The sequence below is a fragment of the Dromiciops gliroides genome, chromosome 4, assembly GCF_019393635.1.
Source record: "Dromiciops gliroides isolate mDroGli1 chromosome 4, mDroGli1.pri, whole genome shotgun sequence".
Taxonomy (NCBI): Eukaryota; Metazoa; Chordata; class Mammalia; order Microbiotheria; family Microbiotheriidae; genus Dromiciops; species Dromiciops gliroides.
In genome coordinates this window covers 460,614,513-460,627,909 of record NC_057864.1, presented here as the reverse complement: position 1 = coordinate 460,627,909, position 13,397 = coordinate 460,614,513, and the positions used below count along the sequence as shown (strand labels likewise).

Below are 13,397 nucleotides of genomic sequence, written 5' to 3'. Positions count from 1 at the left end.
CCACCCAATCAACTGTAAACAGCTGTGTTTTCCTCTCCCATTAACCTGTGAGGTCTTTCATCTCAGGGACTGTCTTGCTTTCATTTTTGGATCCCTGGTCTTCATTACAGTGCTTCGTATATAGAAAACACTTAACAGATGCTTTTTCTTTCTTTCTTTCATTCATTCATTCATTCATTCATTCATTCATTCATTCATTCATTCATTCATTCTCAGAGCTGCCCGTATTTCAATATAAGTTATATTGTGAAATATTGTTGAAGACAGATTTTTCTAGCCAGCTCTCTACAGATGGCTTTAGTGTTTGCATCTCCTACCCAGCTAGGCTCTTCTTTCCTTTGGGCTCTGCTTCTAACCTCTTATGTAGGTTTGGCGTGTCAGGACCAAGCTTTGGATTCTGGCCCTTGTACTAACATTTATGTGGCGCTGTCCAGTTTGCTGAGTGCTCTGCCCAGGCCATTTGATTCTCACAACCTTGTGAAGTAGGTGCTGCTATTTCTCTCATTCTAGAGATGAGGAACCTAAGAGACTTAAGAGGTTATTAGGTTTAGTGCCTAGATCACATGGCTAGTAGGTCTCATGTCTAATGTGCTCTCCATGTTGCTCTCTGTCTGTGTGATAGTCACTTGTCTCGGCACCTCAGTTTATTTACTTGCCTGTAAAAGGAGGGAATTGGATGAGCTGATCTCTTAAAGTTCATTTTTGTTCTAATATTTTGAGATTCTGGACCATTGGGCCTGGATCCCCAGCTGCTCGTGCCTCCTGGGCTTAAAAACCTTCCTCCCTGCCCTGATCACAGGAACGCAGATTTGAGAGCTTCAAGGAGCCTTTGAAGCTATCTAGATGCTCTCATTTTACTGTAACTGCTTTTTTAGCATCAGCCAGTAAACCTATTCATGTGTTAGGACATAAAGAACTCATAAATAAATGTAGGGAGGCGGAAACAGTAAACACATCTTTTACAGACCATAATGCAATAAAATTAATCAATAAAGAGAATATGAACAAAAGACAGACCTAAATGGAGACAAAGTAGTGATATCTTCAATATCGAGTGTGCCAAAGAACCAGTCAAACAGCAGTTGTATTAAAGAGAATGAGACGGTGAGACATAGTGACTCCAATCTATCTTTCCAGACTTATTGGATATTACTCCTATTTCCACACTTTGCAATCCAGCAGAACTGGTGTTTTTTTGTGTTCGTCATATGTTTACACCTTTTTGCATTGGCTACCACATGTGCCCAAAATATATTTCCTCCTTACCTCCCCCTCAAAGAGTCCTCCTCCTTCTTTAAGACTCAGCTCAAGAACTAATTTATTCCTGAAAGCTTTCCTGATTCCCCCCGAACTGCTGGAATTTCCCTTTCAAGCTTCGTTGGGTTTAACAACATCGAATATGTTTATATTTATGAACTTTGTATTTATATTGTATGTATACCTGTATATCCTTTGGGTCTCTTCCATTTTAGAACGTAAGGTCATACTGAGTAAGATTGTTTTATTCTTTGTACTTAAATCCCCAGAACCTAGGACAGTTCCTGGCACTTAAGACTTGCTTGTGGATTGATAACATCTTAACATTTATGGGTGGCAGCTAAAACAGGAACATTTTATGTTTCTAAACACATATTAGCAAAGGGGAAAAGAGACAAGTGAATTAAATTTGAAATTTTAAAACAAATTGATCTTTTTTTATCCTAAAAGCATTTATTTTCTAGTTACATGTAGAGATAGTTTTCAACATTTGTTTTTATAAGATTTCTAGTTCCAAATTTTTCTCCCTCTCCCCTCCCCTCCCCTCTCCCCTCCCTAAGACAGCAAGCAATCTGATATAGGTTATATATGTACAATCACTTAAACATATTTCTGCATTGGTCATATTGTGAAAGAAGAATCAGAACAAAAGAGAAAAATCTCAAAAAAGAAAAAACAAAAACAAAAACAAAAAAAGTAGAAGCAGCATGATTTAATCTGCATCTAGATTCCACAGTTCTTTTTTCTTGATGTGGAGAGAATTTTCCATCATGAGCTCTTTGGAATTATTTTGGACCATTGTATTGAGGAGAAGAGTTGTCCATCACAGTTGATCATCACACAGTGTTCTTGATGCTATGTACAAAAAACAAATTAATCTTAAAACAATAATAAAAGAAGAAAATTTGAAAGCAAAACAGAAACTAGAGTAAGGAACAAAGGCTATTTGGTCTGATAAGCCAAAGAAAGAGGTTTTTGTTTTGTTTTTTTAAGACTAGTGAAATGGATAAGCTGTTAGCTAATTTCATGACAAAAAAATAGAAAAATCTAATTACTAAGTAAAAATTTGGTGGATAATCACAAATAATGGAGAAGTAAAGAAAATGATCAGAAAGTAGTACAGCCAACTACATGCCGACAAAATTAAGAAATTGAAGGAAATGTATGGTTAGCTACAAAAATATGAAATACCCAAATGAACAAAACAAGAAAAAGGTCCTAAGCAACACAAGCACAGCGAAATTGAACAAGCCATAATTGAGTTGACTAAAAGTTAAACTCCTGGACTGCCTATATTCACAAATGAATTTTATTCACTTTTTGAAAATCATTTCATCTTTTTGTTCTCAAAAACTGAGCCATACTAAGAGACAGATTTCACTAAAGCCGTCCTATAAGTCTGGCCCTAATATTCAAACTGGGGCAGGATAAAACACAGAGAGAGCACTATTGGCTAATAGCACTGGGGGATATTTACGCAGAAACCTCAAACACGTCTTTTGTAGAGTGACTAGAACAAAATATCCAGAACTTTTTTCCTTTGAAAAGATTTATACCAGGGATGCAGGAATGGTATAGTATTAGGAAAACAGCAAAATTAATTATTTACAAACCAAACTGTACAAAGATATCAACCCAAGCTAGCAATAGCTATCTGAAAAATGCTCTAAATTACTAATAGAGAAATGTGCATTAAAACAACTTTGAGGTACCACTCTCATACCCATCAGATTGGCTAAGTTGACAAAAAAGGAAAATAACAAATACTGAAGGAAAATACTGTGGGAATAGGCCCACTAGTACTCTGTTGGTGGAACTATGAAGTGATCCAACTATTCTGGAAAGCAGTTATTAAACTGTATATAACCTTTGACCTAGCAATACTGCTACTGCTACTAGAAATACTAATATTGCTACTGTAGCAATACTGTTACACCCCCCCACCGAGATTAAAAACAAAAAATAAAAGGATGTGTATATATATGGCTCTTTTTGTGGTAGCAAAGAATTGGTACAGCTATGTGGCACAGTGGATAGGGCACTGGGCCTGGAGTCAGGAGGGCTCATCTTTATGAGTTCAAATCCAACTTCAGGCCCTTACTAGCTCTGTAATCCTAGCAAGTCACTTAACCCTGTTTGCCTTAGTTTCCTCAGTTGTAAGATGAGCTGAAGAAGAAAATGACAAACCTCTCCAGTATCTTTGCCAAGAAAACTCTAAATGGGATCAGGAAGAGTCAGACATGACTGGAAAACAACTCAACAACAAAAAAAGAGTTGGAAACTGAGGGGATGCCCATCAATTGAGAAACGATTGAACATATTATGGTATATGTATGTGATTGAATACTATTGAACTCACTAAGAAATGATGATGAAGAAGGTCTGAGAGAGCCAGGAAAGATTTGTGAACAGACCCAGGAGAACATTTATATAGTCACAATGCTGTGAAGACAAAAAAAACCTTTGCAAGTGTTTAGAAATTCTGATCAACATAATTCCAGAAGACTTAACATGAAACATACTATCCCCCTCCAGATAGAGAAATGATGGATTGAGAGTGTAGACCAAAGGCTCTCTCCCTCTCTGCCTCCCTCCCTTCCTACAACTAATTTTCCCCTAAAACAAATTTGAATTTTTTCTTTTTGGTGAGACAATTGGGGTTAAGTGACTTGCCCAGAGTCACACAGCTAGTAAGTGTCAAGTGTCTGAGGTTGGATTTGAACTCAGGTCCTCCTGAATCCAGGGCCGGTGCTCTATCCACTGCACCATCTAGCTGCCCCTTTGATATTTATTTTTAGTATTCATTTTTTAAAAATGTTGTTTTCAGTTCTTTCTCTCCCTCCTCCCCTTCCCCTACTCATTGAGAAGGCAAGAACTATGTAGGAAGTCTTATTTTTTTTTTTTAATTTTTTTAGTGAGGCAATTGGAGTTAAGTGACTTGCCTAGGGTCACACAGAGTCAAGTGTCTGAGGCTGGATTTGAACTCCGATCCTCCTGAATCCAGGGCCAGTGCTCTATCCACTGTGCCACCTAGCTGCCCTAGGAGGAGTCTTAGAGGTCTGTTGGCTGGATTACTGAGTATGGCTGGGAAACTACCATGATAAGGATGGAAGGACAGGTGGGCCAGGTTGTGAAGGGCTTTACCTGCTAAACAAGGACATTTCTTCTTTATTCTATATGCAATAGGGAGCTATGGGTGTTTATTGAGTAGTGGAGTCACTAGGTCAAATGAATGCTTAAGAAAAATAACTTTGGCAGCTGAATGGAAGTGGATGATGTGTCAAAACCAAATGTATCGATTGTTTTTGGCAACAAGAGAAGAATATGCGAAATGCTTTAGGAGTGACAAACCAGGGAATTATTTCTATCTACTGTGCAGATGGGGTCAGTGTAGTATTCACAAAGACCACGTTTGGGTTTGGGCGGACACACATTTGGCCCATAAAAGGGGCACAAGGTTATTCTAGGCTGAGGCCAAAGGGTGTGGTGCCAAGTCTATTGGCATTTCTTAGTCCCCTCTCTGTAGCCTTTGACACTGTCACTTACTCCTGGACACTCAGGCCTCTCTAGGGTTTCCTGACAAGGCTCTCCTGCCACTCTCGTCTGTCTGCTCCTTCTCCGAGCCAGGTCACACTTTTGGGGGTAACATCCGGGGCCCACATTCTGGATCCTCTTCCCTTCTCCTTTGGGCATTTATTTCAGCAGCTGCCGCGGGGCCAGTTCTCTTTGGGCAGATGATTTCCAGCCCGACGTCTCTAGCCTTCACCTCTGTAGAGCTCCTGTCATGGTTAACGAATTGCGTTTTGGGGGATCTCCCAGTTAGGCATTCTGTGGGCATCTCAGCCTCAGCATGTACAAACTTGTTAGCTTGCTTTCTTTCCTAAGGCATCCCCATCTTCCCTGGGCCCCAGCCAGACACTGTTGGTATTGTCCTTGACTTCCTCTCATTTGCTTTTCATATTCAATCCATTTGCAAGTCTTGTTTGTGCCTTCATGACATCTGCTGCATGCACCCCCTTCTTTTCCCTTGCCTAGTCACAACCCCAATTCTAGCCTGCCTTCCTTCTTGTTGACCTGACCCTTGTAATCATTGGTGTGACTGCTTCAGGTCTCTTCCCACTCCAGTACCTCCTCTGCTCAGTTGCCAAGGAATGCAGGTCCAGTTGTGTCACCACCCTCTTCTCTTCCCCTTCCCCCTCACCCACTCCTCAGCAAGCTTCAGTGGCTCCTTATTCTTTCTGGGATCAAATTGAAACTCCTCTGTCAGGTGTGAAAAACTCTTCATAACCTGAACCCTTCCTGTCTTTCTTGGTCATCTTCTAGTCTGTTACTGCAGGGTCCAGCAGTGTTGGCTGACTTACCGTTCCTCCAGCATGACACACCAATGTCTGCAGTTCCATCTCCTTTGGCTTAACATGTTGTTTTCACTGGCTTGAATGACTCTCCTTTCACCTCTGCCTCCAACTTCATCTGATTTCCTTTAAGACTTAGCTGCTCTCCCACCTGTTCCTGGAAGCCTCCTCCACCACACACTAATTCCTGCCCCTTTCCCATTGCCTTGGGTCTGCTTTGTATAGTTCTTGTATGTCCCTAGTTATTTTTGGGTTGTCCTACCCGTTGGAATGTCATCTTCATGAGAGCCGGAACTATGGTTTTGTATTGCTCTGTGCCCTCAATGCTCAGCTCAGGGCCTGGCTCATAGGTGCTTAATAACTCTCGAGGATCTACTATGTCAGAGTATAAAATTGAGCAGCATAATAAAAAACTGCCGTGTCTAATATATATTCCATGTCAGTTCCTAACTGGACTTCTTCATGTGAGTTGGTGTCTAAAGATGACATAATAAATGCTCTTTATTGTCCTTACATTGTTGCTTGTTTTTGATTTTTAGATGAAACAATTCTTAGATGAATTTTAGCAGAATTCATTTTTTCCATTTGAGTATAAGGGGCCTGTTAACAACAGAATGAATTGCACATAATGGAAAAAATGAATCTTTGACATTTTGAAGAATTTTCTAAGCAGAACTAGAAACAAAACTATCTACTGTTCACAGTGCCATGTGAAAATCTCAGCTTTGCCTTCTTGTGCTGACGCCTCTCATTCTTTCAAGTCGGTAACAATATCAAGATAGAGATCTTGCGAATGAAACTTCATGAAATTTTATATTTGGGCTATAATCTGACAAGGTAGAAATAGTTTAATTAGTATATTAGAAAATATGTCAAGGTTGTTTTGAAAAGTAAAAAATGCCATCAGATCTGGTAAGCTGTCAGCTGTTACCCGAGGGTGGCAGTTTTACAGACTGTCGTCACTTGTAGTACATTCAAGTTAGTTAAGTGTTAGTATATCTCTCTTGGAGGTAAGCATCCAATTCAACATGCATTTTATTAGGTTCCTGTTCTACGCCAGATACTGGACATAGAGTCTTAGCCTTTTTTTTTTTTTTTTTTTTTTGGTGGGGCAATGAGGGTTAAGTGACTTGCCCAGGGTCACACAGCTAATAAGTGTCAAGTATCTGAGGCCAGATTTGAACTCAGGTCCTCCTGAATCCAGGGCCAATGCTTTATCCATTGCACCACCTAGCTGCCCCCGAGTCTTAGCCTTCTATTTGTAGCCAGTACCCTGTTAGAGAAAATTGAAGACATCAATTCTTACAGGGAAGTTTTCTGGGTGCACCCATTTTAATGTAGACACTGTTAGATCATTCTTCATAGTTGTTAAATGTGTTTGGGATTTTGAGGATAACAAAAGGGCTTAATTGTGTAACTCACGTGGACATGGCACTCTGGAGTGAGCAAAGAGCTCTGATAATTTTCTCATTTGAGCCTGAATTTTCCGAGGCATAGTAAGATTATAGATTAGAACTGGAAGGGACCTTAAATCTTAGAGTCCAACAGGCAGTCACCAAGCATTTTTTAAGCACTTGCTCTGTGCCAAGCACTCTAGTAAGCACTAGGAATATGGAAGGAAGGAAGGCAGGCAGGCAGTGTCTTTTAGGAGGTGACATTCCGATGGGGGAAGACCACACCTACAGGGGAACTGCAAAGGTGAAGGAGAGGCAGGAGGGCACCTTTTGAGGGGAAGTCTCCTCTTTGAATTTCAGGTAAAGGGAGGAATTTTTTTTTTTTTAAAGAATGGGGAGAACTGCAAGTGTTAATCAAGTGTTAATAGGGAGCAGATGAAGAGCCAGTAGGTGGAGGGAAGAGAGAATATGAATATGATTGTAGGGGCAGCCTGATAGAGGAGAATGGAGGAAATAGATTCAAGGCCCATGGTAAGGAGAAGGGTCATCTCTTCATCAGAAACTGTAGTGAAGGGAAAGACAATGAATCAGTGCATAAGGACATGAGAGAAGAAGAAAGCATGGCCAAGTATGTTCTGGGGAAAGCTAGGTCTCAGTGAGTACGGGAAGTTGTGGAGAAAGACCTCTATGAACAATGTAAGGTTAGTAATGATAGAATAGGGAACGACAGATTTGGCTGAGGTGGAGAGGGATGAAAGAAGGGGAGATAGGGTAGCAGGGAAGGGGAATGGCTTTTGCTTTGGCAGCTTGAAGGTTCAGCATCTTTGGCTTTTGGCAAGTAAGAGGAAGGTGTGGTTATCCATAGGATGGGAATGCAATTGATGGGTTTTTGTTTGTTTTGCTTGGGGTTCTGAGGTTGCCAAGAGTCCTGTGAAGGAATAGTATGGAATCATTTTACTTTCAAGAACTAACCAAGAAGGTATATTGGGCCTGGTATTGTAGTGGACAAGGTCTGCTATATTGGAGTTTTTTGTTAAGACATTTTGGTCCTGGCTTAGTCTTGAAGGAGAGAGCCTAGAATTTAGACTTTGGTCCTTGAGGAAAGGGACTTGATGCCTGGATCTCCACAGGCATTTGCTGGGGCTCTGATCCATAGAGGGAAGAAATATGGTATGTGATACTTAAGATTCTGAGATGGACATGAGAGACAAAGTATGTCATTGAATATATGAGACTTTGGTCTTGTGCCTGATCCAGTCCAGCAGCTTATCTGTTTATAGGAATATGGCAATAGAGAATTGGGTGTTGAGAACTGATACAATGAGTCAGGGCAGACAGTTGGGGGGGAAAGGGGTAGGAGAACTTCTCAAGTTACAGGATTACCAGGCCCAGTGTTCTATTGCTGATGACTCACTTGGGCTGGATGTTTTCCTGTCCAGCTGGTTGGCTATCTTTGTGTTTGCCTTGCTCGTGGGCTTCTTATTTTTACATGAGACCTAACCTTCCTTTGAAATTTGGGATATATATATATATCTGACTGTTCCTAACTTTCCTCCCCTCTCCTAAATTCTAAGATAGAATGGTATTTTGACTTAGGACTCTCATCATTTCAGCATCCATGACCAGTTTCTCCCTTTTGGTGATAAATATACTTTTGTTTTGTTGGTTCTGTCTCTTTTGGAGGGATGAAATTATTATTTAGGCAAGTGAGGAAAGGATTTCCCTTCTTTGAGTGGAAAAGAGACCCAATAATGTCCAGGTGAGTGAAATTCTCCATTTACACTCAATGACAAAGTTCTTATCAGTGCTTTCCCAACTTTATCAACCATTACCTCTTTCTGCCTGAGTGGAGGTCTTTAGGCTAATCCAGTGACAACATTGCCTCCATTGAACTTTTTTTTGTTGTTGTTCTTTTTTTTGCGCAGCAATGGGGGTTAAGTGACTTGCCCAGGGTCACACAGCTAGTAAGTGTCAAGTGTCTGAGGCCGGATTTGAACTCAGGTATTCCTGAATCCAGGGCCGGTGCTTTATCCACTGCGCCACCTAGCCGCCCCCGCCTCCATTGAACTTTATGCAGAAGACGGCCACTGTCCTTTCCCTCCTTGGTTCTTGAATGTCTTCACATGAGGAGTAGTAACTATTTATCTGAACCAATGAAGTTGGAGAGGACCTATGGAAAAACCTTATGAACCATTACACACCAGTACCTACTGTGCTTTAACCTAGGTCTGCAGCTGGCTCTGTCCATGGTGCCACACTGCCTCTCATGAGTACGTCTTCTTAATATACAATGCTTCCTTTCCTTACCTGTCCTGTGCCCTTTTATTCCTTTCCCTTCCTCCAACATAAAAGCAATACGTTTTCTCGGTAGAACCAGTACACGGAACAAAATACATCCTTAAAAGGTTTCTTCAAAAACAGTTCCTCCTCTTAGGAGCATACATTTAGAGATCGAAGGGACCTTCAAGTCAACCCCCCCTCTGTTTGTTAGGGATTCCATTAAAGATGTGACTTTGTTTACCGGCCTGCCAAGTATTGAAAAAGGAAGCAAGGAATAAAATCGGGAGCCATGTTCACTTAAGATATTTGCCAGTGTCACAGGGCAAGGCTCTTCAGTGCTTTTTGCTGATAACATTGTGCTATTTTATTCGAGCCCCACAAAATTAGTGAATGCAATTTCACTCCTCAGTGAAACAATAATTACTTGAAAGATCCACATCGAGAAAACAAAATGGGTGAAAATTTCATAATGCCCATAATGCCCATAGCCTGACATGTATCTAGATGAGGTAGTCCATTGAATTGTTTCATTGAAGCTGCTCAGATTTACTTTAGTTATTGTTTTAAAATCAACATAAAAGATGAACAGATCGATTTGGGGAGTGAGCAGACCTTTTTCACCAGTGGCAGCCTGAATGTGGAGTTGTGTCCGCACTTAGGATCAGTCAGCCAGATCCTCCTGTTTTCTCCCTGTCAGGGCTACATGATCATGGCTCAGATTTCTCAACATGTAGTAAGGGCTTCTTCATTCACACTAACTCTGTTCCTTAAAAGCAGCACAGACAAATTCAGGTAAATGATAGTGTGGATTATAACAAAAAACAAAGGGGGAAAGTTTAAAAAAGTTAATCCTAGTTCTGTGCTGTTGTATATGAACTCATATTTAGAACTAGACCTAAGTTTCATTCTTAGTTTTTCAAACTCTTATGCCTGACTGAACCCCTTCTCCATAGTCTACCCTCAGCCAATAAGGCTTCCCTGGAATGGTAGGCCTGTGGGGAATTTGTGGTTAACTTCCTTCCTTGTCCCTGCCCTCACCCTCTTCGACATCTCAATGTTTGGAAGTTTGATCTGTGTTCTTCAGGAAGTCACCAATTCTAGTGACTTAGTTCTATTCTTGCAGTTAGCAGTGGGTCTTCTTAACCTAAATGACATTTGTTGATTATTCTTGGCATGCTCTGCAGTATGAGGTGACAAGGAATGGTGGAGAATCTGGAAACCATGCCACACAATGATCAGTTCAAGAAACTAAAGCTGTTTAGCTTGAAGAAGACTCAATGGGAGAATGCCTTTGGAAGATGGGGTTTTGACAGATTTTGCATATTTCAAGGGTTGTCTTATGGAAGAAAGATTAGATTTATTCTCTTTGGCCCGGAGCATTGTGTAAAAGTTGCAGAGAGGCAGTTTTAGGCTTGATATAAGGAAACACTTGCTAAGAATTAGTGTTTTCCAAAAGTAGAATGGGGAACTTTCAGAGGCAGTGAGTTCTTCATTACTAGAGATTTTCCAGGAGAGGCTGGGTGTCCATCTGTTGAGGATGTATCATTCTAATTCAGGTATGGGCTAGACTAGATGGGCTCTGAGCTCTCTTCTGACTCTTTTTTTTGAGGGGCAATTGGGGTTAAGTGACTTGCCCAGGGTCACACAGCTAGTAAGTGTTAAGTGTCTAAGGCCGGATTTGAACTCAGGTCCTCCTGACTCCAGGGCCAGTGCTCTATCCACTGCGCCACCTAGCTGCCCCTCTCTTCTGACTCTTGATGTTGATTCACACAAGATTTAGAGTTGGACAGGCATAGGGGGATCACAGAAGGAACATTGGATTTGAAGTCAGAGGCCTTGAGTTTGAATTCCAGTTCTTTTCATGTGTAACCTCGGACAGGCTTCACTTACACTATCTGAGTCTGAATCTTCTCATATCTAAGATCATTGGATTGGATTAGATCAGGGATTTCTGTACCCTTTTTGTGTTCTGGATCCCTTTGACAGCAGTCAGGGGAAACTTATACATCTGTTTGTAAGTGCACAAATTACATGCATATGATTACAAAGGAAACCAATTCTATAGATATAAAAATGCTGTTTTCTTTCCCACCCAAGTTCACAGAACCCTCAGAAATCTACCCATGGACCCCAAAGGGGGCTGAACCCCAGGTTAAAAGAGCCTATGTTGTCTATGATGTCATATTCCCATGGGACCCTGAAATTGCCTTCAGAGCCAGTTTGAGTTCCAAAGAAAATTAGTACCATCACTTTACAGCCATATCCTGTTTGTGATGAAAAATATTTCCCAGATTGATTGCTCACTTTTTCATCAGTTTTGACTCTGAATAACTGGAATGTTTTCAACCATCAAAGCCACCCTCAAGGGAGAAAGCTTTGTTACAACTGAGGCTCTTCAAAATATAGATAAAGGATTTATTAAGCAAAGATCCTAATGATGTTTTGGGCAATGGCAGTGTCATCGGAATAAGTCTATAGCCCTCCAAGAAAACAGCTCTGGATGAAACAAAACTCATTTTGTTCTAAGGTCCTAAGGGTATGTTGAGTAAAAAAAAAGTCTCTGTCTAATCATTCTGTTGTCCTTTTTTCTCTTCGTTCTGCCCTTGTTAGGGATGATAGTTCTTGGCTAGAGAGAATTATAGCAGACAGAGTGCTGGGCTTGAAGTCAAGTCCCTGCCTCTGACAGGTATGAGCTAGGTGAGCTGGGCAAGTCCCCTGCCCTTGATGCTCCCTGTGACAGCTGACTTCTTGGGCTGACCTACCCCAGTGTTGGTCTTTTCTCCAGGCCCTGTTATTGAGCCTTGTCTTTTCAAGTCCATGCTTCGGAAGGTGATCGAGCCTAAGTAAAGGACTGCTCCACTTGAAAACGAGTGAGCTCATTGGATTGAACCTGTTATTCTCAGAGGCTGATGTCCCTTTGAATTTTGATGTTCATCTAATACATTAGGTATTCCTACAGTGCTTACTATGTGCTAGTTATCGTCCAGAGTAATGAGTATGCAAAGATAAAAATGGAACACTGTCTTACAACTGCTGACCTCAAAGAGCTTACATTCTACTAGGAGGAACTAAGAAGTAATGAGAGCCTATGAGAGCCTAGGGATAAGCAATGTCTGATGGTTGGGTTCAAAAGCTAACTTCACACACACACACACACACACACACACACACACACACACACACACAAGCTAACTTCACAAGTATCAAATTGGGGAGATATGGAACACAGTAGTAAAGGTTGGACCAGATGGCCCATAAAAGGAATTCTTTCTTACTCTTAGGAGAGGGTCCAAGTGATCTTAGAACTAGTTCTAGAAGGACTTGTCGTCTTAGAATTTCGAACTAGTTTTAGAAGGACATTTTACAGGTGAGGAAACAGGCTAGGGGAGGAGAAATGCTTTGCCCTAGATAACAAAGTGTAAGAGGAAGAGGTGAGACTCAGAGCTAGGTCTGTGAGAGAGGCTACTCTTTTCAGCTGGTCACTTCAGGGAAAGCTTCCCAGAAAACACTGCCTGGCTAGAGCTTTGAAAGCAGATTTCAGTGGGTGGAGATAAAGGAGAAGGTCTATGTTTTTGGCATGGGGAAGATCACGTTGGATTTTGGAGAGAGCTCTTAGTTTAATTTGGCTTGAAAGTAGATTGTGTGAATGGGATTAATGGGTAATAAGGTTGGATTTGGTTTATGGAGGTCCCTGAATGGAGGACGAAGGGGTTTGTGGTCTATCCTGGAGGCATCAGGGAGGTACTCACTGTTTTTTGAGCAGGAGGATAACATCTCCTACATATGAAGAGGATGATTTTGGTGATGGGGAAAGAGAAGACCCAAATGTATTTTGGAGGCAGCTGGAGGGAAGGAGTCTGTAGACTAAGAATCCAGGTTCCTCACAACCTACAGGAAAGAGTAAGAAAGCGTGGGCCCCATGAACACACTCCAAGATAATAGACAGTACAAATACAAAACAAAAACCCATCTACTATCTATTTCTAAATGACTGATAGGGACTACCACCAGCTTGGTTTTCAGGCCACCCATTTTCTTTGCATTTACTACTGTGTTCCATATCTCCCCAATTTGATACTTGTGAAGTTAGCTTGTGTGTGTGTGTGTGTGTGTG

At 41.2% G+C, this 13,397-nt stretch overlaps 1 protein-coding gene across 17 annotated transcripts in view; it reads left to right on the top strand.

Moving 5' to 3' along the window:
* NF1 (neurofibromin 1) overlaps positions 1 to 13,397 on the top strand; it is a 248,796-nt gene that overhangs the window by 42,066 nt on the left and 193,333 nt on the right. The window lies entirely within an intron of this gene.